General features: G+C 36.9%; 1 protein-coding gene across 1 annotated transcript in view; it reads left to right on the top strand.

Moving 5' to 3' along the window:
- The first annotated feature begins 10821 nt into the window (after positions 1 to 10821).
- The window catches only part of FAM118B (family with sequence similarity 118 member B), a 718053-nt gene continuing 701824 nt past the window's right edge, over positions 10822 to 27050 (top strand). Inside the window, exon 1 of the mRNA XM_044080824.1 lies at positions 10822 to 11475. The gene's annotated coding sequence lies outside the window, so the exon portion shown is untranslated. The remainder of the gene's footprint in view (positions 11476 to 27050) is intronic.

The raw sequence follows: 27050 nt of genomic DNA, 5'->3' as shown, positions 1-27050 counted from the left end.
TTAAGTTTACATCCAATTTTCAAAACTTATCTATAGATTACTTGGATGTGAATCTGACTAAAGACGTAGTTAATAATTTTTTCTTTTCTAAGATACATAGAAAGGAAACTTTTTGCAACTCTTATTTGCATTTCAGTAGTCTTCACCCTATCTCTCAGAAAAAAGCTATAGTAAAGGGGCAACTAATACGTGCTGCTCGTATGACCACCCGTATTGCAGATTTTGAAACCGAATGTGAACTTCTAAGGAGTTTCTTCAATGAGAGAGGGTATCCCTTCGATTTTTTAGAAGAGATAATTCAGGAAGTTATATATAAGAGAAGTTGTGGTATTATTCTTCCAATACTTGACCAACAAGTTGATAACAGCACATTTTTAGACCATGTAGAAATTCAGGGGGGCCCACCAGAAGTTACAGACAATCAAGTAGTAAGTAAGGAGTCTACTCACGACTTCAGATGTAGCTTTATAACCACCTATAATATAGATAGCGACATCATTAAGAAATTGTTATTTAAAAATTGGGCATTAATCCAACAAGACAGGAGCATTTCAAGTAAACTAGCTGAGTACCCTAGAATAGTTTATAGAAGGGGCTTCAACTTGAAAACATATTGGAAAGTAACAACTCTAACAGCAACTTTTCCAGAATGAAAGGTATGAAAATTTGTGAAAATTGTAGCATGTGTAAATATATGAGTAGTGGAGAATCTACCACTATTAACAACAGAAAATATGAAATTAGATATAAGCTGAGCTGTCATTCCAAACTCATAGTGTATGTTGCACAGTGTACACTATGTCCAGCTTTCTATATAGGAAAGACTGAAAGACAGCTCAAAGAAAGAGTCTATGAACATACACACGCTATACAACACAAAAAAGTTGAAAATGCCCTATTTAAACATATTTCAAGCAACACAGGTCATAATTTTAAATTTATGGCTCTGGATCAAATACAAACAAACTTGAGAGGTGGACCATACAACTTACTCTTAGAGGAGCGTGAACTGATTTGGCAGTGGCGTACAAATGCTTTTATTTATCCAGGCTTAAATGACCACTGCAATATTGCCTGTTTACTTAAACTAAGGAGTTTAAATAGATAAACTTTATTTTAACATATATTAATAACATTAAACTAAATTAAACTTATGCTAACATATTTATTTTTTGTTTTTCATCATCATGACAATATTTGTGTAAATTCATACATTTTAGAGTGTTCATGACATATGTATCTACCATATATAAGTTTGTATTGGTTGTTTGGTTCACTTATATCTGGACTCTGTATGAGATATGTATAGTTACAATTATAATTATCTTAATCAGGTAACTTATGACTATTTAATCATTTGATAGAGTTTTTTAACTCAATATTATATAGTGTAAATCTTAAGTGAATAACATGATGAAATAATTATATATTTTTAAAAATTTTAAAAAAATTAAAAAATTAAAATATAAAATATAATATACACACAAATATACCTTAAAAGTATCATCGACTTAAATTTAACTAATAACATCTAGTCCTGGACTATACATTATTTATATTTTATATTTATTATATATATATATATTTTTAAATTTGATAGTAAATACACAATTTGGCTGCTCTGACTTGTTATATATGCTTCTGAAAAGGAATTACATTGTATTGTTGCTTTAACTGTTGATTAGTAATTAATTACAGTGACGTGAGAGTATATAAAAACAGTGATTTAATTAATTTGAATTGTCTGAAGAAGTTGCTCACACTTTGAGCGACGAAAAGCGCTTTACTCTTAATAAACTGCTTGTTTTTAGTCTTCCGTGACATTCTTGGACTTTTTTTGTTGGATTTAGTCTGTTCATCGTACCCAGTTTGTCTCCGGTTCTTGTCATGGCGTCCAATGATCACAGTGAAGACGAAGAAGTTATCCCTTCTTCACAAAATACTTTTAAGAAAAAACGCACAAGTGACGAAGATGTGAACCTTACAGCCTTAATTTTGGCATTAACTGAAAGGGTTGATGTACTTTCCTCACGTCTTGACTCTCAATTAGGAGCAGCCGACTTTACTTATTCCCGTATTACGGATACCGGCAACCTGTCAGCTTCCATTCCTCTTGGACAACGTACACCACCAGTTGTTCCTGCATCGGATACCGGCAACTTGTCAGCTGTTGCTGCACCGGATACCGGCAACTTGTCAGCCTCTATTCCCCTTGGACAACGTACACCTTCAACTGTTGCTGCCTTGGATGCTACAGGGGTTTCAAATCTGCCAGAAACAACCAGGACTAGTACGCAATCTGCCGAAGTAAGTACAAACACTTTGTTTCCTTATAACCAGAACAACAAAACTGGTTTGAACAACAACGGAAGCGTATACACTACCTCTGATACATTTATTAATGAACGGACATCAACGAACGGCGTTGGGGAGCTTATTGGAGCTTCTGTGTTTAAAGACTGGATTTCCAATACTAAAAACCTTGTCTTCAACCAAAAAACTGAATCAGAGCAACCGGCTCACAACGCTGACATTCACAAGGTGAGTGAAAAAGAAATCTCAAACAACTTGAAATTAATTGACGCAAAACTTTTGAAAATTAAAAAGTTGCAGTTGGAAGTTAATTACTTCCAAGAATGTTGCAGACTGCGACTAGTCCCTAAGGGGCTTAGACATCATGTGTATCCGACTGGACTAGTGACAAACTCACCTTTCCATTTAGAACTTCTTAATTTATTTAATGAGCAGGGTTTTGCACTTATGGAGTGCATGACCAAACACTATAGACTACAAATTATTGAACTTACTAAAGAGGTTGATGAACTGAACAACTGTATCACTAACCATACTGATTTTACTCGATACAGATATGACTATGAAAGAATATTCAGTTCTATCGACCAATTATTAGTTAAATCGAAGCTCATTAAAACCAAGAAAATAAATAGAGATAGACTTGCTTATGAGAGCGGAAAGGCATACCCAAAGCCACCAGCTTCTCAAAATAACTTTAACGAAGCTAAGATAAATGACAGTGTAACCTTGGAATCCTTCATTGACGAACAGGACACTACCTTAAACATTGAAACACCTAATCCGACGTACAGACAAAATAACAGGAATAATAATACATGGGCAGGTCGGCTAAGGAATGGACGTCAACCTACTCTTTATCGTAACCAACAGGGTGGTGAATTAACCTATAACTCAGGCCAAAGAAATGACTATGATAACCAGAATTTGGGGGCCATTCCTAAGAGACATTCTGCCAATAACCAAAACCAATCTAATGAACAACTTCAAAAAAACCAACACGGCCCGTACAACAAACCGAAGAGATAGAACAAGATTTACCATCAAACAAACCTGAGGTTATATATAACCATACAGGGGACTTTGTAGTGTACAACTTTTCATGTATTGACATTGATTCCACTCTTGTTGAACTTTTTGCTAGAGGACAAACTTTTGTACCTAGTAAATACATGGATTTAGCACAAAGTATCAAGGACATCAAACTCTTTGTTAGAAAATTGAACTTAAGTGTACTTTTAGGGGATTCACCAACAATTAGTCAGTCACTTAAAGTAGTTAGTGAGTATAACCCTACTTTGCATCCAACCTTATCTACATTTGAACAAATTATGGAACTTGACTTAAGAAACATTAATGACAGTGTGCACAATAAAATTTATCAAAGAAATAAGAAAAGTAGAAATGTCAGTAAGGAAGAAAATGCGGCCTTATCTACCTTCAAAACACTTAACATCAGGGCCATTAAGCCAGACAAAGGAGGAGGACTCACTCTATTTGACAATTTTGACTATGTTGACAGAGTTGAAAGGTTATTGGCCAATGATACATATAAAGAAGTTTCCTTAAATGAACTTAATACCGCATATAGACGTATTAAGGGCTACTATAGTGACCTATTTATGGATGGTTACATAGACATAAACAGTTACCATTACATTACTACAAACTGGCCAAAGATCCCTATCATGTTTGCAACTACAAAAATACACAAAAATATTACTGACCCCCCACTTAGACCACTAATAGATGGGAGGGACTCTATTACCTATGCTTCAGCTAAACTAGTTGACAGTATTTTGAAAAGATATTTATCCACTGAAGTTCAAATATGCAAAGACTCATGGTCTTTCCTGAAGAATTTAGATAATATTACATATAGAGAAGACTTGAACTTCGTGACCATAGACGTGATTGACCTATATACGTCAATCCCTCACTTGGAAGCAATAGAGTGGGTCAACTTATTTCTTATCAAAAAAGGAGCTGAAGTAAATGAAATATTTACAGTAACAACTTTATTGGATATTATCTTGACAAATAATTTTTTTACTTTCAACAATAAGTTGTATTTACAAAATTGTGGAGTTGCCATGGGTTCACCTGTGGGGGCCAGTTTAGCAAATACAGTTATGGCTTACTGGGAACAACAACATATTTTAAACAACACTGAATGGTTGCCTTTTATTAACTACTATACTCGCTTCCTGGATGACATCTTCATTCTATTTGAAGGAAGTCAGGAAAAAGCAAAAGAGTTGCTTAAATTTTTAAATAATACTACTGACTTTTTTAAGTTTACATCCAATTTTCAAAACTTATCTATAGATTACTTGGATGTGAATCTGACTAAAGACGTAGTTAATAATTTTTTCTTTTCTAAGATACATAGAAAGGAAACTTTTTGCAACTCTTATTTGCATTTAAGTAGTCTTCACCCTATCTCTCAGAAAAAAGCTATAGTAAAGGGGCAACTAATACGTGCTGCTCGTATGACCACCCGTATTGCAGATTTTGAAACCGAATGTGAACTTCTAAGGAGTTTCTTCAATGAGAGAGGGTATCCCTTCGATTTTTTAGAAGAGATAATTCAGGAAGTTATATATAAGAGAAGTTGTGGTATTATTCTTCCAATACTTGACCAACAAGTTGATAACAGCACATTTTTAGACCATGTAGAAATTCAGGGGGGCCCACCAGAAGTTACAGACAATCAAGTAGTAAGTAAGGAGTCTACTCACGACTTCAGATGTAGCTTTATAACCACCTATAATATAGATAGCGACATCATTAAGAAATTGTTATTTAAAAATTGGGCATTAATCCAACAAGACAGGAGCATTTCAAGTAAACTAGCTGAGTACCCTAGAATAGTTTATAGAAGGGGCTTCAACTTGAAAAACATATTGGAAAGTAACAACTCTAACAGCAACTTTTCCAGAATGAAAGGTATGAAAATTTGTGAAAATTGTAGCATGTGTAAATATATGAGTAGTGGAGAATCTACCACTATTAACAACAGAAAATATGAAATTAGATATAAGCTGAGCTGTCATTCCAAACTCATAGTGTATGTTGCACAGTGTACACTATGTCCAGCTTTCTATATAGGAAAGACTGAAAGACAGCTCAAAGAAAGAGTCTATGAACATACACACGCTATACAACACAAAAAAGTTGAAAATGCCCTATTTAAACATATTTCAAGCAACACAGGTCATAATTTTAAATTTATGGCTCTGGATCAAATACAAACAAACTTGAGAGGTGGACCATACAACTTACTCTTAGAGGAGCGTGAACTGATTTGGCAGTGGCGTACAAATGCTTTTATTTATCCAGGCTTAAATGACCACTGCAATATTGCCTGTTTACTTAAACTAAGGAGTTTAAATAGATACACTTTATTTTAACATATATTAACAACATTAAACTAAATTAAACTTATGCTAACATATTTATTTTTTGTTTTTCATCATCATGACAATATTTGTGTAAATTCATACATTTTAGAGTGTTCATGACATATGTATCTACCATATATAAGTTTGTATTGGTTGTTTGGTTCACTTATATCTGGACTCTGTATGAGATATGTATAGTTACAATTATAATTATCTTAATCAGGTAACTTATGACTATTTAATCATTTGATAGAGTTTTTTAACTCAATATTATATAGTGTAAATCTTAAGTGAATAACATGATGAAATAATTATATATTTTTAAAAATTTTAAAAAAATTAAAAAATTAAAATATAAAATATAATATACACACAAATATACCTTAAAAGTATCATCGACTTAAATTTAACTAATAACATCTAGTCCTGGACTGTACATTATTTATATTTTATATTTATTATATATATATATTTTTTTAGATTTGATAGTAAATACACAATTTGGCTGCTCTGACTTGTTATATATGCTTCTGAAAAGGAATTACATTGTATTGTTGCTTTAACTGTTGATTAGTAATTAATTACAGTGACGTGAGAGTATATAAAAACAGTGATTTAATTAATTTGAATTGTCTGAAGAAGTTGCTCACACTTTGAGCGACGAAAAGCGCTTTACTCTTAATAAACTGCTTGTTTTTAGTCTTCCATGACATTCTTGGACTTTTTTTGTTGGATTTAAAATGACATATAGTCCCAAGTTTCTTATTATAGAAACTGTTGAATTGCTGAATTAATAAGCCAGTTGTAGAGGAATTATATTAAACATTATTGCATTTCAAATGTTTGTGCTAGTCTGTTCTGAAAATAAATCTGACTTTGATGGTGAGGTGATAACTATTGGAATGAGAATGGCATCTAAGGAAATATATTCTGGCCAGTATCAGATTTCTGAAGGGGCTCACAATATTTTTTAAACCAATATAAAATTGTTATGTTCAGAGGTGATACTTTTGGCAATGACTCCTTATAACCCGATGTAAATACATAACTAAAAACTGTGATTTTTTTATTGCAAATATAGCTTAAACTGTGATGGCTAAATTGTAAAAATGTCACATATTATTACTCTGATTTAAATGCGTATCTTATATTGAATGTCTTGCAAGGACTTTTCAGGTAGCGTGGGACGTGATGATCTCTTACAGAATGACTGTGTTAGGGAAATGGAATCTTTAAGTCCAGATAGATGGCTGTGCTGAATGAAGAGCATACATGGCTACATGACTGGTGCATAACACACTGATGAATGATTGCTATAGTATTTTGTACACTTGGTGGATTTAAGTAATTGATTATCAGTTTCTAACCTGGAGGAGCATGCCACATATGCAGCAGTATTTAAATTCTTTAGAAGTTTAAGCAATTATAAATCAAGTTCTTTGCCTTAACATGGCTGAAGTTGTTTTTTAATAAACAAACTTTTTAGTTTGTTTTGCTCTTATTTAAAACTTACACTTGATTTGAGAGTTTTAGTCTGTTCTACAGTTACTAAAACATTACAGGTGATGGAGATGGAATTGAGACTGGAAGATCATAGGGTCATAGGAAGTTACTAGGCTATTGGCCCTGAGGGCCTTTCAAGCTTAGTGAAGAATTTAGTTCATGTTCCAACAAGTCAGCACCGCATGCCACTGTCCAGCAGGGACACAGGTGGAATCCCAGGGGTGTATTTTCTGTTCCCCATCCAGGTTGCGCTTAAAAAGGGTTAATGAGGTACTCTGCTTAACATGGCGAGGGAGTCTATTCCACAAAAGGGGGAGTCTCTGGGACATAAATCTGTCCTGCCAACAAGTCCTAATGATGTCATAGACCAAGTTGAGGTCACGCGTATGGGTTACTCGAGTGGAGCTTGACTTGTGGATATGCAGCAGTCCCATCAAGGTGGGGTCTGAGATTGCTTTGTATGCCAGACAGAGGTCACCTCTGGGGAGTCTGTAGGAGACTGAGTAGAGGAACAGGGCTTTTAGCCTGTCTGTGTAGGGTAGATGTTTGAGGCCCTGGATTCCCCTGGTGAGGAACTTCTGTGGTTTCTCCAGCTGCTGCATGTGCTTTATGAGGTACATGTTGAAAGGGGCATTGTACTCAATAATGGGTCTTATAAGGGAAGAATACAGGGATGCTATGACCACCTTGCCCCTGAATGAGATACCCTTATTAATGAGGTGGGTCATGTAGAAAGCTTTCTGTACAATGGAGGCAATATGGTGGTCAAAAGTCAGTTTGCTATCAACCTCGGTGCCCAAGTCCCTCATGACTGATTGCGTGCTTAGGACCTTATTATTAATGTGATAAATTATGGGGAAGTCGCTCTCCGCAAAGGGGATGATGATGCATTTTTTGGCATTCAGTTTGAGACCATGTTTCTGTCACCAATCATTTGTTTGGGTGAGACCCTCTTGGAGGATGTCCACATCATTAGAGGAATTGATGACAGCACCCACCTTGCAGTCATCTGCAAACTTGCTCAGCCATAGCCTACTGGTTTTGGCCTGCACCTCAGAAAAGTATATCCCAAACAACAGAGTTCCTAAGACCAATCCCTGTGTACACCACTCTTTACAGGTCTATTGCTTGAGGTGGCTTCCCCTATTTTGACTATGTGGGTTCTATCAGTGAGCCAATTTGCTACCCATCTGGTAACATATGGATTGATACCTAGTTGAGAGAGTTTATCTATTGTACCTGAGTGGGGAATAGTATCGAAGGCTTTGGCCAGGTCAATGTTGGTGGTGTGCACTGTCTTCAGCTCGTCCATGGCTTTGGTGACTGTCTCAAAGAAGTCGACCAAATTTAACAGGCATGACCTCCCCTTGACAAAACCAAACTGTATGTGATTGAGTGTTTTAGAGGTTGCCAATGTCCTTGCTAATGAGGTCCTTGATAATCTGCTCTATGGCCTTCCTGATCAGGCTAGTTAGGCTGATGGGTCTATAATTTCCTGGATAGGTGGATATTCCACATTTTTGCAAAGGGATGACAGTGGCTGTCCTCCACTCGGCTGGGATGAAGTCGGTTCTCAAGCTTTCGTTGAATAGGGTGCCTAATGGTGCTGCAAGTTCCTGCCTGAATTCATGTTGGATGCAGCCTGGGATGTTATCAGATCCCATGGAGGCTGTATTTCTTGCCTTTGAGAGGGCAGTGATGACTTGCTTTCTAGAGATAATGGGAGGAGGCAGGTACTGGGGATGTCCTGATTTACTGATGGGGGGACAAAGGGGTGAAGTTTTCACTGAACCTGTCTGCCAGCAGGTTGACTATATCTACAGTGTTTGTGTATGTGATGTCCTTGACCACCAATTCTGAGCAGATCTGGGTGCTTACTTTGAGACTGCGGACATATGTGAAGAAAGCCTTATGATTCTCTTTAGTAGATGTGGTGAGTTTGGACTCGAAATTTACTTTGGAGGATTTCAATAGTGCTCTTATTTGCTTGTTCAGGCTAAGGAGAAATTGCTTCCAATTAGGCACCTGCTCCTTCTTGGTCCTGGACAGCAATTTTTTTTTCCTTTTACTATAGTTTATTTATAGCAGATGTCCACCACAGAGGTTTACTCTTCCTTGAGGAGGAGGATTTCGTCCTGTCAGCTGTCAGGTATTCCTGATTCATGCAGTTATATAAATGCTCATATAGTACTTTGGTGTTGGTTTGGACATATGTGCCATTTCCTATGGAGGAGGAGGGGGCTGTGAAGCTGTTTATACCTTCCCTCAGGCGGAGAAGTTTTTTTGTTTGACCCTAGCTGGTGGGGTTGGGGGAGATGGTGACTTCAAAAATGACCGCTTTGTGGTCAGATCTTACCAGGGATGATGACACTGTTGGGATGCTACAGTGGTTACTCATGTTGGTTAACATCAAGTCCAAGATATTTTCACCTCTTGTGGGGGTATCAACCAATTGGTCCAAGGCATTTGCATTGACAAAAAATCAAAGAATCTCTGGGCATTTGTGTTTTGGCATGAGTATTTCTTGTAGTCTATGGTTGGATAGTTAAAGTTGCTCAGGATCAGAGTAAAGGGTTGAATCTTGATAGATTCGAAAAGGTCCAGATAGGGGAGTGGGGATCTTGAGTCAAAGTTGGAGGCCTATAGCTAGCTATAATTTGAATTGGGGTCTTGTCAATTGTTAACTGCATCTCGAGTGTCTCCTGTGCATCATACTGTTTGAAAAGTAGGGCTCATCTGGGCCTTGAACCCAGGACATCTCGCACCCAAGGCAAGAATCATACCCTTACCCCAACAAGCCAAGCCATAAGATGTTTGTGAGGTGGTGCCATGAACATTGATAGGCAATTATGAAAGTGATTTTTGTTCAGACTATATCATTGCATCAAAAGGTTGGAACATCCCTCTGAAATGCACCACTTGGGAGGGGGCTTGTCATGGGGTCCCCTGGATGGGACTCCATTTCGACTAAAGTTGTTCCAGCCTCTATAGCCTTCTGCTGATTTCGAGTCGTAAATAGGGTTGCCACCTTTTCAGATGGTCAAAGTGGGACAATTGTGGTACAAACATCAGATTTTGCAGTACAAGGGACAGAACTTCACTTTTTGCCTAAATAAAAGTTTATTCTTGTAGCATTTTAGTTGCTTATTCTGTTTCTTATAACATGTACGTGTTTCAGATACAGAATAACTGTTTTATGCAACTATTACATAAAATATAGGAAATAATTTTGCCCTAATATTTTAGGGCAGTTGCCATTTTTACAATTTTTTTGCAGGACACAACTGTCCAAAAAGGGACTGTCCCTCGCAAAGTGGGACAGGTGGTAACCCTAGTCGTAAATAAATAGTGCACTCCATGTACTACAAAAACATATATAGGAAAATAAAATATACATAAATAAATAATATACCACACATGCTCAGCAGATGGAACTTGATTAAAACCAGAATAACGTGGGGGTAGAGTAAAGAACATACTGCAATCCTAAAGCAGTTGAATCATAAACCCCATCTGCGTCTGCGGGTTAACAAAGAGCACAGTACCCTACTGGCCTTTAAAAATAATAACAGGAAAAAAATATGAAGAGGTGGATGTTCTGATCTTGCGCAGTGATATTTCTAGAAATCTTATACCAGCATTATTGTTGGTGAGCAATCTTGCAGTAAATGATTTACACACTACGATTACTTTTACGTTTATACGAAGCCAGCGTTTAAAAGAGGGACCAAATCCTCTTGAAATCACAGCAATTGACTGGATTGTCCTATCGCACAGGTACTAAATTTCGGGCACTCAGATTGGTACGTGATACTACTAGTGCTATGTATGATAGATTGCGCCGAAATGTAGCCACTACTATCGCTGGAAAAAATAAAAAGATGGATGTTTGATTGCGTTGCACTGCCAGTAAGTCGCAGTGATGGGTAAACAGCACACTGGGGTTTAAGACTCAGTCAAATTGTGATGCTTTTCCAGTGTTAAACCCTCTCTTCCCGCCCCAGTTATCACAGTCAGATGCTATCCACTCTGCAAGCAGTGCTGCTGTATGTCCTTTGTGGCCACCGTAGGCTGGCACTGCTCCAAGTGACTGCTTGCCCAGCCGTCTACTACCTAGTTACTCTACCCTAAGTTGCGTGAGTTACCTGAAGACAGTGTGTTCAAAGCAGCTAATTTACAAACAGAAACCATTTTAGACGTTCGGTGTGATTTTACTGGATGAAGGAATAAAAGCGTGGGCACAAAATTGGATTTGGTATGTGTTGCTACACTTGCTTACAATATGAAAGGAGAGGGGACCACGATGCCATAGTGTGTATGATGTACACATACCTCTCAACTGTACAGATTTTTGCAGAATGTCCAGATTTTTGCCAAAAATATTTGGCCTGTTCTTCATAAAATCTGTGTTTTTTTTGCAGATCACGGAGGACTGAAGTCACGAAATAATGACCAAATAATTAGATATACTTGAGTTTCAGACTTCATATTCTGCAGAAAATGTATGCAAACACAAATCCTGTTATTCTAAACAGCTTTCTAAGTTTATAAGAGCAATATTTATAATCTCTCCATTATTTTAGGCTGATTTCTTGTGTTAAGAAATTGAGATGTATGCCTGGGGATTGTTTGTGCTTACATAATTTTCACAAATGCAGAATGCGTATTGCTTTTGTGTTTACACTGGTCTTGAGCGTAAAAACAGTGCCGCAGGCTAGGTCTCCGTGCTGCATTGCTTTTCCTGTACTATATGAAAGTGTGTGTGTGTGTGTGTGTGTGTGTGTGTGTGTTGGGGGGGGGGGGGGGCGGCGGTTTTATTACCTTGGTTAACTGCAAATACACTTTTCTTTATGAACACATAGTAAGGTTAAGGTACGTACGTAGTCAGCAGCTAACGCGTGAACATAAATTAAATATAATTTTGTTGTACTTTTGTGAGAAAATGCTGTCATAATCTGGCAATGTACACTGTAGTTTGGAGTATCAGTGAAAGCTTGACTTTTGTTTCTGATGACACGGTGCATAGTAATTCTACATTTCTCAGAAACTGTGTCTGCTGCAGAGCTGCCACCTGTAGCTGTCAGTCTGCAACCTTTATGGATAGAGCAGTAAAATAATTAGAATCCTATGTGTAAGAAAGTATATGTCAGTTTGGATGCTTCCTGATCGTTTAAAAAGCATCGTTAAGCAGGGACCAGAGAGAAGAGGAGGGAGATGGAAAAGCACTCGTGAAAAACCGAATGGGGCAACACATTCGAACTGATGTATTAGATTCCAGTAGGCAAAAGCTATACCTGCAGGTTTTAGACGTTAAGCCTAGTGGGAGTAATTTGAAGAAGATCCTTTTATCCAAAAGTATATATTTACATTTCACCTTCTTAAATCCATTATAGCGTTGCTAAAGCTACGTCTTTGAAGTTATCCCATTCCTTAAAGAGATCTACTGAACATAGACATACACGAGTTTCATATCTGTCATTCTGTTAGCACAAGAAATCTGGACAAAAACCTAAAATAATGGGACACAAAGGCCCAAAAATAGGGACAGGTTTTAAATAGTGCTCTTATAAACTTAGAACGTTGATAGAATAACAGGATTTGTGTTACCATGCGTTTTCTGAAATATATGAAATATGAAACTCAAATGTGTGCCATTATTTGATGACTTCAGCCCTCAGTGATTTGCCATAAAACCACTCATTCTATGAGGAGCAAACCAAAATATAAGTAAAAAAATATGAAAATCTGATCAGTTGAGAGGTATGCAATAATCAATGTTTATAGCATTTATTTGTATGTGATTAAAAATAGGAAAAATGTAGTGCCATTATATAAATACACTCTTGTATTTCTGTGTGCTGTAATATTTGCTCATATCATGCTCTGCTAACCACCATTTTATTGTCTCTTAAATTGTATTTCTTGAAATGAGCCTCCACTGTAAAGGAGACAGATATGATCCAGTGGGGCTTTGGGATTACTATAATGCAAATATGTAAGCAAGTAAATGAACAAACAGGTAAACTCTGGTACTGTGCAGTAGTGTGCCAAAATATAACCTATGTGAGCTTCTGTTAAAAAGTAAAATTCTTCTACTATACATATTTACATGACTAGCTTCTTTTTTCTGCTGTTAGTTTTTCTAGCTGTCATGTTTAAAATGTAACCTTTGACCCCATATAAATGGCAGCAAAGATGCTTTGGAAATCAGTGAGCCATCAGTTCTAGAAAGACTGTCTGGAAAGTAAACAAGAGATTAAAGCTCTTCCTGTTCCATTATGGAGTGGGTATTCTTCCTGTAGTCATTTGTTCTATTTTAAGCAGCACAGGCTGTATTTCATAGATTGTATCCTAACAACAGCAAGAAGACTAGCATTTGGCTGGTGCCAGCAAGGTCTGTAGTTTGCTTATGTAATCATGGGTGCTGAGCTACTGTACAACAAATCCTTATTGGTGAACAGTGAGATTCATTATATATCTCAGTCTTTTCCTTCTGTGTATGCTACATTCAGTTCTTTGAAGGCTGTTTAGCTCTTTTACTTACTCTCTGAAAGTTACACAGATCAGACCACTGTATGAAAAGGTAATTTATGTATTTTGGAAGATCCAGATTTATAAGTTTTTTTTAGGAAAACAAGTAGCTTGTTTCCCTGCTTTGCATTTGTTTAGTACTAATAGCTTTGTTGTGAGTTTGTGTGTATACATGTAGGGGAGGTATACATGTATGCATGCATATGTGTATTTAGGGTCAGGATGTAGCAAAACAGTACTGGAATAGTGATATGACAAACTGTGCAAGCTTATATGAGGAGACTATTTTATGCTTATCCTTTCCACCAGCACACAGCTAAGTAAATAACTATGTTTGTTTTATCTTTTTTATTATATATATATTTACAGAAGATATACAGTGATTACAATGTTTAATATCACCTTTGTATTCTTGGATGCATACTTCTACTCATTCAAGTAAAACTGAAAGAGGGGTTGCTATGCAAGTGTGTAACAAGGATACTTACCAGGTCTTTTGAGGTCAGTGTGTAGAAGGAAGATGTAGTTCATGAAAAAACTGCTTTGAGCTCCTATATTAGTCTGATTTTATCTTTATGTGTCTATGCCATTAATTCACTGGTGGTGCACAACACATCACATGCTTGTGCCATTAATACATTCATCATGATTTAATAATTGTGAACTTTTTATAGCATGTCATTTGTGTTTTTATTTGGTAACCTTAATGCTTTATAAAGTAGTTTATCCACTCTGGGTAGCATAGTTGACATTTGGCATCTCTTTTCCAGCAGTGCCATGTTTCTGCAGAATATAGCATATATTTTCAGTAATGTTGATTTAATTCATTTATGTTGACTTAATTTGGATGGGTCATGTTTTCAAGCACCTGTACTTTCAGATACGTGTGCGTGTGTTTACTCATTGCACACTTCACTTTTGAGGCAGATCCATAATAAGTTGTAATAATGTAGTTGGCTTGTAAATCATGGAGAGTATGTACTTTGTATTCATGCTGCAGGTCACAACTATGACATCTTAAAGTCTATAATTCATCATTGTGATTACAGAACATTAAACTTTGGGTCCTAAGAACATTTTTGTCATTCAAATTCATGGAGTTTCACTGGTTGTCAACAGTTACTCTCTGAGGTTCTAATGCTTGTTATCCATATTACTAAACTGAAAGCATTTCATTACACTTGTCTTTTTAATGGCCCCATTATCAAATATCATCATCACATCATTATTATTATATCCACAATTTACAGGCATTTATTAGCAATAAATCGCAGTGGAATATGTATCACTAATTACACAAAAATGAAAACTGCATGGAGTAGCTTGTTATCAGAAAATTATTTTGCATTTGCCTATTATTTATATCAGAAGACTGCAAAATATTTTGAAGTGGGAGAAGTTGTAACATGTTGGTTTACATTTGCAGACACTAGGTCACTGTCTATGTTTTATAAAGCACATCAGAGTTTACAGTTTTTGGAGTCAGGCAATTATATTAATACAGGTGTGAGCCCTAATATCTGATTGTGGTAAGACTTTTGAGCAGTTTTCCACCAGTGGCTGAAAAGATCTGAAATGTAATTTCATTGTGCATTTGTGAGAAAACATTTCCTTAATAATTCATTAATGTGCATTGTATTTCGAGTATAATTGAATTTCTGTGTCTTGTTTCTGAGACCGTCGTGTGGAAAAAGTGTGAGGTTTGTCAAACTATGTATTGCAGATTTGTTACCCCGTGACAGCTTGTCTACAGTCCTTCAGCTGTATCAGATACATAACTAGTGCCTTCGTGTGTGCATCAGAAATAATGTTCGTGGTTGGAAAAGTTCTGAGTATAAAAAGTGTGGATATAAAGAGCAGCCGAAGAGAAAGAGAAAAAAATACATAAAAAAATAAAATAGGGAAAGAAAATTTGTACTGGGTGATAATATGTTTTAAGTCTGCTTATTTTCTGTACTGCACATCAGAACCAGGTAAACAACCAGGTTCCCAAATCCAGGGGGTGTAGCCATACTTAGTATAGCTTATTTTATTTTGTGTTTTTTTTTCTTTATAATAGTCCATTTTGATTCTAGTGGTCTGGTTATATGGATAACGTGAAACACGATATAAAATGAATACTCTCTTTAACAAACTTTCATCAAATGGAGAAACACAACAATTTCATATCGTATACATTATATTAAAACATGGTAATGTCATATGTATCAGTTTAAAAATATAAAAAAAATACATTTGTAAAATTATGCAGTTATTCTCCATAATCAGCTTTAATTTTTACATAATTTTACTCCTTCAGTCTAGTTTAGACTATCTATGGCTAGTACATAATGGAGTCATATGTATACACATTATTCAGAATCTGTTTCTGTGAAAGAGGTTCCTCAGTGCAAGTGATAATGGTTTTGCAAGATTGGTGAGGCACCCTTTACTGGTTCTGAGACCAGGCAAAGGTTGTCAAGTCAGCCTAGAGGTTGTTTTTGTTGACCCAAAGATTATATTCAGCAATTGAGATGGTTGTCTTAACCAGTGAGATTTGACTGTTATTTGGATTTGTAATAGCCTTACAAATGTCGGGAGAACACATAGTGCTTTGAGAAGGTCGTTATCTCCTTCAATTACTTCAACAGTACTTGACTTAGTTGGTGTCATTTAAATTGTTAAACTTAGTTAAGTTTAGTTGAAGTAACTTGGTTAATTCTCTTAGACTTGTTTTGATTACAAAAACTGTGAAACAATTGAGGAGGAAGTGATTATTAAGAAAGATATGGAAAATGCAATCAACCTCACTGATTTGGCCCTGATTTGAGCATGTAGAGACTGAAAAGTAAAACATGGTTAGGATCTGATCAAATGATGTTAGAATTGCATTGAATTTAGCCATACAGGAATTGTGACAACTTTCCAGCATGTTATCAAGGTATGCCAAATGACCAGGAGGCTCAGAAAATGATAGTTGTGATTTTTTTAAGAGCAACATGACACCATCTTGACCTTAAAACAGATGAATAGTGAAATGTAGAATAAAGCAGCTGAGAGATATGAGCAGATGTTTACACTGAGCAATGGCTGGTTATTTTTGAGTACAAGGCATGAAGAAGAACTTTGAAACTGAGTCGAGTGTTGAAGGGTGAGGAAGGTTCAGGCTACTTGGAGTCTGCAAAAATAAATTAGCCCTTTGGACATTGAGAAGGCTTATTGACAGCCATTGACTGTTGTCATATGGACAGTTTGGAAGCCTAGAGTGATTTTAGTGCAGTTTGTTACGTGGTATGAAGAGCATGCTTTATGTTAGCTTTGACGATCCTTGGAAAAAACTTACATTTGAAGTTCCAGTTTACTTAAATCATGATTTTTGGAGACTGTTTTGTTGCAGAGGTATCAGTATACAGAGGTTATCAAAAAGTGGTTGTCATGGACATAAAATCAGATGCAAGTTATTATTCTTTGCAATGCTTCATGTGTGTTTTTTCTTTCCAGAAGGAATGCAAATGTTTGTGAATTCTCAGTCAGCAGTAAATCAGATATGAGTTATATTTCATGCATTGGACTGCGAGACCAGGAGATGTGAGGATCTCCATGAGGTCTGTTATCTGATCAAGTTTTGTGTATGTAGAGGACAAATAATATGTGTGAATGAGAATGGACTAAGATATTACATTTTACAGTTTTACTCTGGGAATACAAGATGAGATGAAAGATTGATTTTTTTTCCATAATAGGTCATCAGAATGAGGATTGTGGCCAACTGGATGTACATTTGTAATTGAAGTGGTGATTTGACTTTTGATAAACTATTTGTGGGATTTTCTACTGGAGTGAAGACAATGGCCATTTGCATGGATATTGTTTGGGTATGGTGGATGACCTTTTCATTAGATTAATAGGATTTAAATATGTAGAAATTAAGCTTGTGGAGACTGATATAGACTTTACACTGGTTTGTAGTTTACATATTTACTGCAGTGTCCTATTCATTGACGGGTTTATCAGCCTATCCTATAGTACTCTGGCTATCTCCTTTCTAAGACTGAGCCAGCGTGGAACGTAAGGGATTTCTTGGGGGGATCATACCATTGAATGCTTACACCACAGGATTTTCTCATTTTGATCTGCCCTTGATTACATCCCTCCCTTGTGCTCGCCTGTAACATCCAAGGGCTACTACTCCTCTCTATGGACCATGACTCCCCACAGACAATGCCTAGATAAACCCCTTTTCTCCCCAGGATGGGTATGCCCATCCCTCCCTGCTAGTGCCTTAGATGCTCAAGCCAGTAACCTAACCCAGGTCACCTGGGCCGTAGTTAAGGCTTTATCTCTCTATACCACTGTGCTGGCTGTTCACTGTATGACAGTAAAATTGAGAACATTTGAGGAGGTATTAAATATGTAGTGGACTTTGGAGACAAAGGTCTGACTGTATGGTTAAAAAGTAAATTTTGCTCCTTCTGTTGAGGTAAGTTTTTTTATGTATTGTTAGCAACTTGAACAATGACAATTTGTTGATAAGTGCTAATTATAATTAAGTATGAAAAGGAAGGGTATTAAAAAGCTGCTAAGCTACTAGATTGTAAGAAAAATAAAAGGTGTGTATAATGGGAGAGGGTGATATAGTTTATTAGAAAGTTGCAGTGCAGGTTTTATATGCATATATAACCATTTTAGAAAACAAGTTATCATATAATGTGGTATACATTAGCTATATCCTCCTTTAAGAGGTTTAACTGTTCTTTATGAGTATTTTGAGGACAGTATTATCATTAAAGGGTTCAGTAGTAGTGTTTTATACCAGATGACTAGAGTGACTAATTTATATGTTTTTTTTTCAATAATCCGTTTTTTATTGTTTTCAGATATACTAATACAAAACTACTCCATATATACAATATATACATGAATGCTTCCAAAAGATACACCAAACATTGTATATTCACATAAGTTATTAAAAAGGTAATACATCATGACAACATCACTCTGTAGTATTAATATAACATATATCTAATCTCAGCTTGAATCTATCCTATGACCCTGTAACCTGAGAAGAAGTGGATAGGAACCTCTAGGCCAGCACAATATTAAATATTTGCTCCCATATTTTTGTGTTATTTATACTTTTCTTGTGGTCATTAATCAGCAATTTATGCGCTAGAATATGTCTTATTGCTAGCGTTTTAAAATTTTCCCAAGAGGTCTGGGCTGGGTTCAACCAATTTGATGCTATGTAAAGTTTCATTAATAAGCAAATATTTATAATTATGATCCTCTTCGATTTGTCTAAATTGTCTGGGGGAATATGAAGGATCATAAATTCCCAGGAGAGTGTTGAGTGCTGGTAGCCCATTTTTTGTAATTGAAGTTTCAAGGAATTCCAAAGTTTAAAAATGCATTTACAACTCCAGAACATGTGCAAAAGGTCAGCCGTCTGATCTATACAGTGCGGGCATTTCGGAGACTTCTTTGAGTCAAATTTATGAAGAGTAAGACGGGTATAATACACATTATTAAATATCTAATTTATATGTTTGTGAACATGAAGGGCTATGCTGTGAGTCAGTTGTGATAGAGCCCCCTAATTTAGTTTTTTTTTAATGACAGGGCTTATATGGGTATAAACCTCTCATATTAATAACTTACTTGGCTGTATAATTATTTTACAAGAATTGTAACTGTAAGAGAGTGTTTTATTAAAAGTCATGTTTTCTTTTTTCATCCTCTTTTCCATAGATTTATAAATCGTGTAGGAGGACTTTGAGTGTTTAAGCACAATAAAAGTAATGCTGAGTACATTTATGCTTGTGACTGTGCAGACAGCTGTGGTAGTATAGAGAGAAAGCCCATTTTACAGTCCAGGATCCACAACTTTTGGGTGAGGTATGGGAGAATAGGTATTTCTGTTCTAGGAAGAAGGAGGATAGACAAGGATCACCAGATGCCACAGTCCCTTGACAAAGGGGTGGCAGAACAAAAGCTTGGTCCCTGGTGTGCATGTGAGATGCCAAGCTGCACATGTAGCCTTCAACATCAGGTACACTGGAGTGTGCAGTCACATAGGGATGGAATAGTAGTTCATGTGGTGACATGGTTTGCATGTTCCCCACCCAGGGGAGGGGAGACGGTTAGGGACATAAGAAATGTCCTCATTGCTGGGATGCTGTCAGAGACACAAGCAACCTTCGTGGCGACTTAAGTGATTTTCCTTCTGGATGGCTATCACCTCTATGGGGGGGGGGGGGCATGGCCAGCATGGCCAGCCAAGAAAATACTTTAATTTTAAAAAGTTTTGTTACATTCAGCACTGACAACTCATTGTAGTTAGATTATGTGATAAACATAAAAGTTGCTAGCAATATGTGTTTCCTTTTCTCTCTTTTTTTTTTTTTTTACTAAAAGCAATAAATGATAGACACTGTCAGTATTTCCTCTGTGTACTTGCAGTGCCTACCATTTGTGCAGCTGCAATGCTGGCTAACATTGCTAATTTGTTTATTTGTAAGTAAAGAACTGTTTCTTTACTTAAAAACATAAGTAAATGACTCCTGGCAATCCTTTTTGTAGTGTCACAACATTCTGCTTGTTGCCTTTACATGATTCATTGGGAAGACAAGGAGCAGAAAACCCATAACTGTTAAATAATAATGCCAACATGAAGGGACTCTGGCTGACAAAGTTCGCAGATGATTGCAAGTTGGGAGCTATTATTAACTCCCCAAGTGATGTTGACATCCTACAGAAAAGTCTCAATGACACCAACGACTGGTGTCAGAACCATGGCCTTAAGCCAAAAACTGTGTCGTCATCCCCCTTGGAAAAAACACGGTTCCCTTGAATTACCAAATTGATGTTAGCCCACTGAACACAGAAGGCATTATAAGAGATCTGGGAACACAGGTTGACAGCAACCTCTCTTTTGACCACCACATTGTCACTGTGGTCAGAAAGTCCTTCTATGTGGCACATCTCATTACTAAGGGTTTTGCATCCAGGAAGAAAGAGGTCATTGTCTCCCTCTACTCTTCCCTCATTAGGCCAATCATTGAGTACAATGCCCCATTTGGCATGTACCTCACTAGACACCAGCAACAACTGTAGAGGCCACAAAAGTACCTCACAAAGAGGATCCTAGACCTTAAACACTTGTCCTATAGGGACAGACTCAAAAACACCAGCTATTCTTTGTCTCATATTGCTTACTTAGAGGCGATCTCTGCTTGACTTACAAAGCCATGTCTGACCCAGCTCTGTTAGAAATGCTACATCTAAAGAAATCCCAATCCTTCCACACCACACGCTCCAGAGACCTCAGCCTCATTACTACAATCAACTGAACATGCTGGAGGGACAGGTTCATAACCCAGAGACTGCCCATGCTATGGAATAGACTTCCCTTACATGTTGAGCAGAGCACCTCATTGGCCCTCTTCAAGAGAAAACTTGATGAGTGGATGGGAAATACAAAATTCACCCCGGGATCACTCCAGTGGCTCTACTCGACAGAGGCACTAAGAACTAAGGTCAGGTGGCACGATGCCAGGGTAATCCTATGGGCTAGGCTTGTAAAGGCTCCAGGGCCATTAGCCTAGTACACACCTATGAACCTATTTGTATGAAATATGTTCAATATTTAGCTTCTGGTGAATTTTGTGAAACAAAGTTGAAACTGTCCCTTATTTTACAAATTTTTCATAACTTTGTCTTATATCTTTGGTTTGTACCTGATAAAATGTGTTTTTCTAGCAAAATATTGAGAATTGCAATCACTAAATAAAAGAAGGAGGCAGGCTGCTGATGAAAACAACTTAAAAATCTTGCTTTACAGGACTAGATTGCATTTGTATAAAATATATTGGAGTATGTTACTGCAGAAAAGTAAAGTGGTGTAGGTGAACTGGTATCCCAACACAACGACAACACAAAATGAAAACAATAGGAGATACCAGACCATGGCTGATAAAATCATCAAACAATTTAATCCAAGTAAAAAGGTAAGTGCTTTCACAACCAAAGCTGCTTCATGAGACAATACATAATTTCCCCATTTCTTATACAAAGCTCCAACCAATCACAATATTTCCTGATAAAATCACTTCACTAATGCATATTAACTCTTTCATGCATAAAAACATTTACAACTAAAACTTATTCAAAAAGCTGAATTAAAAACACAATTGTATAACTTCACATAGTTAAAAAAATGGTTAAAAAACATAATATATAAACATGTAACTATTTAATTAATGGTTTATTCAGCAAAACAGGTTTAATACTGATTCTGTCATTTAAACCTTTACCCATATTTGCACGCATCCTGATTATCCATTCTAATTCCTTTGTCTCAACTCTGTTCCTGATTGCCCCTCCTCTGTTACCTATCCAGACTTTCTCCATCACCATAAACCTGAAGGTATGTGATGCTCCCATATCCATAGTGTGCCTAGCTAGGGCATTAGTGTCTGCCTTTCTGTGTATATCACATGCATGCTCACTGACCCTGTCCCTTGGTCTACGTGTGGTCATTCCTACATAGAAGGAGGAACAAAGGGCGCAGTGTGCCAAATACACTATGTTGGTGGTATTACAGTCAGCTGAAAGCTTGAAGTGTAATGTTTTTCCTGTATCAGGATGCCTGAATGTCCCCGTCCTGTCAGTATAATGAGAGTAGTTGCATGAATTGCAGGGAAATGTACCCAAGATCTGTGATATACTATGAGTACTACTTACAGACCCATTCCTAGGGCCAGATAATTTTATATGCATATTTCGGAGTTCCCCCCACTATATTACTAACTCAATCATCTGAACAACGTATGTTCCAGTTCTTAGAAAATATATCCTGTAGTAGTTTAATATTATTAGCATAGGTTACTGTAATCCTCAGGGGATTATGTTTAGGAACTCTCTCTTCACTTATTTCGTAAGAATTTGAAAAGTATGGTTGACCTTTATTTCTTCTTAGTGTGGCCATGTTACATGTCACTTGCTCAATTTCACTTTTGTTATAGCCCCTATCTAAAAACTTATTTTCTAGGTGTTGCAATTCTGTAGAGAATTTACTGTCATCTGCCATTAATCTAGATGTCCTTAGTGCTTGTCCCTTAACCACGTTTTTAAAAACATGTTTAGGGTGCATACTCTGTCTACGGACATAAGTATTCCTGTAACATTCCTTACGATAGATCTCTGTGTGATATTCCCCTGTATATTTCCTCTTTATGTAGGCATCCAGAAATTCAATGGAGCTGTTAGAACTCTTAGCAGTGAATTTCACAAATTGTGCATTGCTATGCTATTGATATCTTGCAGAAATAGCTCAAAGTTGGATGCACCTCCCTCCCAAAGAAGGAAGAGGTCATCTACAAATCTCCGATAAAAAACAACATTCCTGGACCAAGCTTCTGTCAGAACAAACTGTTGTTCCCATTTAGCCATAACTAGGTTGGTGTAGCTATTAGCACAAGAAGTGCCCATAGCTACGCCATCCAGCTGTCTATATGTGGAATCTTCAAACATGAAAACTTTATTTTCTAGAATGATTTCTCCAGAAAGCAGAGGAGATCTATGGTTCGAGCATCATACAATCCATCTTGCTCAAGATACTGTTATAAAAACAGAATACCAGTCTCATTGGGAATCACCGTAAAAAGTGATTGCACATCAAGGGTAACCATCAAATAGTCCTTAGTAGGTGGATGATCTTTAATGTGCTTATGCAAATCCAATAAAAAGTGCTTGGTATCTTTAAGGATGTTACTATTCTTAACTAACAGAGATTTCAAATGATGTTCTACAAAAAATGGGTAGAGGTTCAGTGCATCATCCATGACCTGCTACAATAGGCCTCATTGGAGGATTGCAGGGATGTTTATGTATTTTGGGTAATCCCTGAATAAGGGGAATAGTTGTCTCATCTACAAAAAAATATTTATGCAAATCCATGGTGATTTGTTGGCACTGCATGCATTCAAATAAGTAATTTCTTACTCTAAAAATGCATTGCTCATCTTGTTAATTTTCACTTTTTCATACACTTGCCTATCATTAAGCATCTGGTACATAACATCAGTATAGAAAGAATAATCTATAATCACAAGGGGTCCTCCCTTATCAGCTGACAGAGTTTCAAGTGCTTCTCTTTCACAACTGTTCAAGTTAGCAAAATTTTTAGTATGACTTCTGACATACAGCGAATATATGTCTTTTATACAAGCTTTTCAAAGGCTTCCACAACCCAACCATAGTAGATACATAACTACTAGCTTTTTTAAAAACATTTGTCTCATTAACATTCATGCTGGTGTCCTGATATTGCAATTTCAACATCAGGTTCCTAGTATATGTTTTTAATTCAATTATATTTGTACTGCGGTGGTGGTGCTGCGGTAGCATTGTCGCCTCACAGTAAGACGCTGTCTGGTTCGATTCTCAGCTAGAGCGTCTTCTGCGTGGAGACATGCGTGAATGGGTGTACCTTCGTTGAAAGTTGTGCATCAGGCCTGGCAAGCCGGTACGTAAAAATCAACTGCCAATCATTAGAGGACCGGAGTTCCTCTGTGGCGACCCCTAACCGGGAAAAGCCGAAAGACACAAACAATATTGTCAGTAATTGTCATTTGATCAGAGGGTATGAAACTCATACCTTTGCTCAGTACTGTCCTCTCAGCTTGATTCAAAGTCTGGCTAGAAAAGTTTCAGACTAACGACCGTTCTTCATTTGCCACATCTTCTTGATGGTTAAAGTGTTCTCCTCTTCCAGGGGCACCTTCCTCTTCAGCTGGCCTCTCCTCTGATAGCAATCGTGAAAATTTGGTGTGCATATGGGAAAGGGCATATTCGCACAGATATTCCCTTCCAGTAATGTCGTGTGCATGTTGTTGCTGCCATTAACTTGAAAACTCTCTTTCCTGCGTGCTTCGCCTTCAAACGAAGATGAAGCAGGTAATTCAACAGCCACTATACTGTTCTGACTGGCTTGGTGGACGGGGGTCACTTCTTTGTCTCCCTTGTTCTACTGCTGCTTCGTGCTTAAGGTGGAATTGCAACTGTTACTATTTGAGTGGACAGTTGTGGATTTGGTTTGAGTCACCTTATCTAGTGTAGTGTCAGGACCATGACGCTCCTCTTTCGGTCAGGCAAAAACTCGGCCGTTAGAGAAATCATTAATGTCTCTCTGAATCTTTTTCTTCTTGTAATTTAAAAGTTGTACTTCATATGCACTAACCTGTTCAAATACATGTTCCACCTTAACATCCACTACTGCCGGTGGATATCTCTCATACAGATCCACTTGAGCGCTGTCTATACTGGTAGTTAGAAGTTCTTCTTCCAGCTTAAAAACTGAATCAACAGTTTCATGCAGTTATAGATGGCTTCTAAATTTATTTGCTGCCATTGTGTGAGCAGATCTCTGTATGTATTGCCGTAAGGCGGCATATTTAATATCCTCAGTCCTCGAGGTATAATACGCAGATTTAGGCATGCTTCAAAATGAAATCTTTGCAGTCGCAGCCTCATTAATTTACGTGCATCATTTTCAAGTTTATGCAGTTTATTTCTAAGTAGGTTAGAGTCATACTTTCAACTTGGGCCTGTTGTCACAGGTGCTGCTGTAGGGAAATAGTTTAACAAAGGAAAGGATTATCCTTGTTATTGGTGAAATTAAGTAGATTCCTCTGCCTAGTTCTGTAGTAGCTATTCAGCTTAGTATGTATTCTCTGGCGACTGTGTGAAACAAAGTCAAAACTGTCCCTGATTTCACAGCGTGTCCCTAATTATCTCACATTTGTGATCCATGCGTCGTTAAAATTAGTGGTTTTCTAGCAAATCACTGGATATTCCAGCCACTAAATAATGACAGACGTTTGACTCTTTAGTCTTCATATCCTTCAGAAAATGCATGCTAGTTCAAAAACAGTGATTCTAACAACTTTCTAAGTGTATAACAGCAGTATTTACAATCTGTCCCTGATTTTGGACCAATATCTGTCATTATTTTTGGGTCTGAGTTGTGCTAAGAGGTTGAGAGAAATTCATTTTTTTCCCAGTCAGATAATGTTTACATGGCAAAAGTTACTGTAACTGTGCTGGGTGAGGTTGGAGACTATTTGTAGATGAAAAACAACTTAGCTTCTTGTTTTATCAGGTAACTATCTGGCTTTGTAGGACTAATGTACATTTGTGTAAAAATAAGCTAGAATATTTGAAACAAAGCTGAAATTACATAGCTCTCAACTGTCACTGATTTCACAGAATACCCCTGATTTTGCACATATTTTTGACCTGTTCTTCAAAATATTTGTGGTTTCTGTTAAATCACTGAGAATTGTACTTACTAAATAATGACAACAATTTGTGTTTCAAACTTCACATCCTGTAAAAAATGCATGTTAATATAAAACCTGGTATTTTGGCTACTTTCTATGTATAGAAGAGAACCATGTCTCACATTCAGGGCCGTGGTCCCTCCTTACTTTTGACTTTGTCCCTAATTCTTGCACAGAGAGGTTGAGATGTATTATCTGTTTTCACAGTCAGATAATATGTTTATAGCAAAGTGGCTATGACTATAACTGTTGGATGTGAGCAGGGGCTGTCTGTGAATGAGCATAACCTACTGTCTTGGTTGTTCAATTTAAATGCAAGATTAGTGTGCATTTGTTTGAAGTTAGTCTCTTTTACCACTGTCAGACATCTGAGGTGTATACAGTCAACAATGGGGTTGTAATCGCTAGGTATAAGGGTGCCTGTGGATAAAAATGCCTGTTTCTGACTGTCATGATCAAGTTAACCAGTCATTAGTCTGGCTTTGCAGGACTAGTGTGCATTTGTTTAAAGCAAGCTGGAATATTTTTACTACTGCCATTTTTTTATTACAGTCAGACATTTCAAATGTATACAGTCAAGTGGCTGTAATTGATGGTTATGGACATTGGTGTAGTGTAATGATCAGGAAGATGTATCCAAAAGAACATAAACTTTTGTATGTGGTTAAAAAGTGTGTCTGGGGTAACATGGTTAGAAAGCCACATAGAGCCCAAGGTACAATTAATCCACCACTGGACAGATCATAGACATCATAAATAATGTTCTCCTCTATTTAGTTAAAGTAATAGTGCTGTGTTATTTGTCTTTTGAAATGGCATATGATAGTAGAGTATGTAGCCTGCTTGCTAAATTGTGCATTCACACACACCAGTACAAAAACAGCTGAGAGCCATAATTGCAAAGTCCCTTCCAATGTATTGATCTACATGGGAAGGAAATGGGTGTATAGGACAGTCAGAAAGGGGGAAGAGCAAGAAA

The sequence above is a fragment of the Protopterus annectens genome, chromosome 8.part0 (genome assembly GCF_019279795.1).
Source record: "Protopterus annectens isolate FY-2018-M chromosome 8.part0, PAN1.0, whole genome shotgun sequence".
NCBI classification, from domain to species: Eukaryota; Metazoa; Chordata; order Ceratodontiformes; family Protopteridae; genus Protopterus; species Protopterus annectens.
This window is presented reverse-complemented; position numbering and strand designations above follow the sequence as displayed.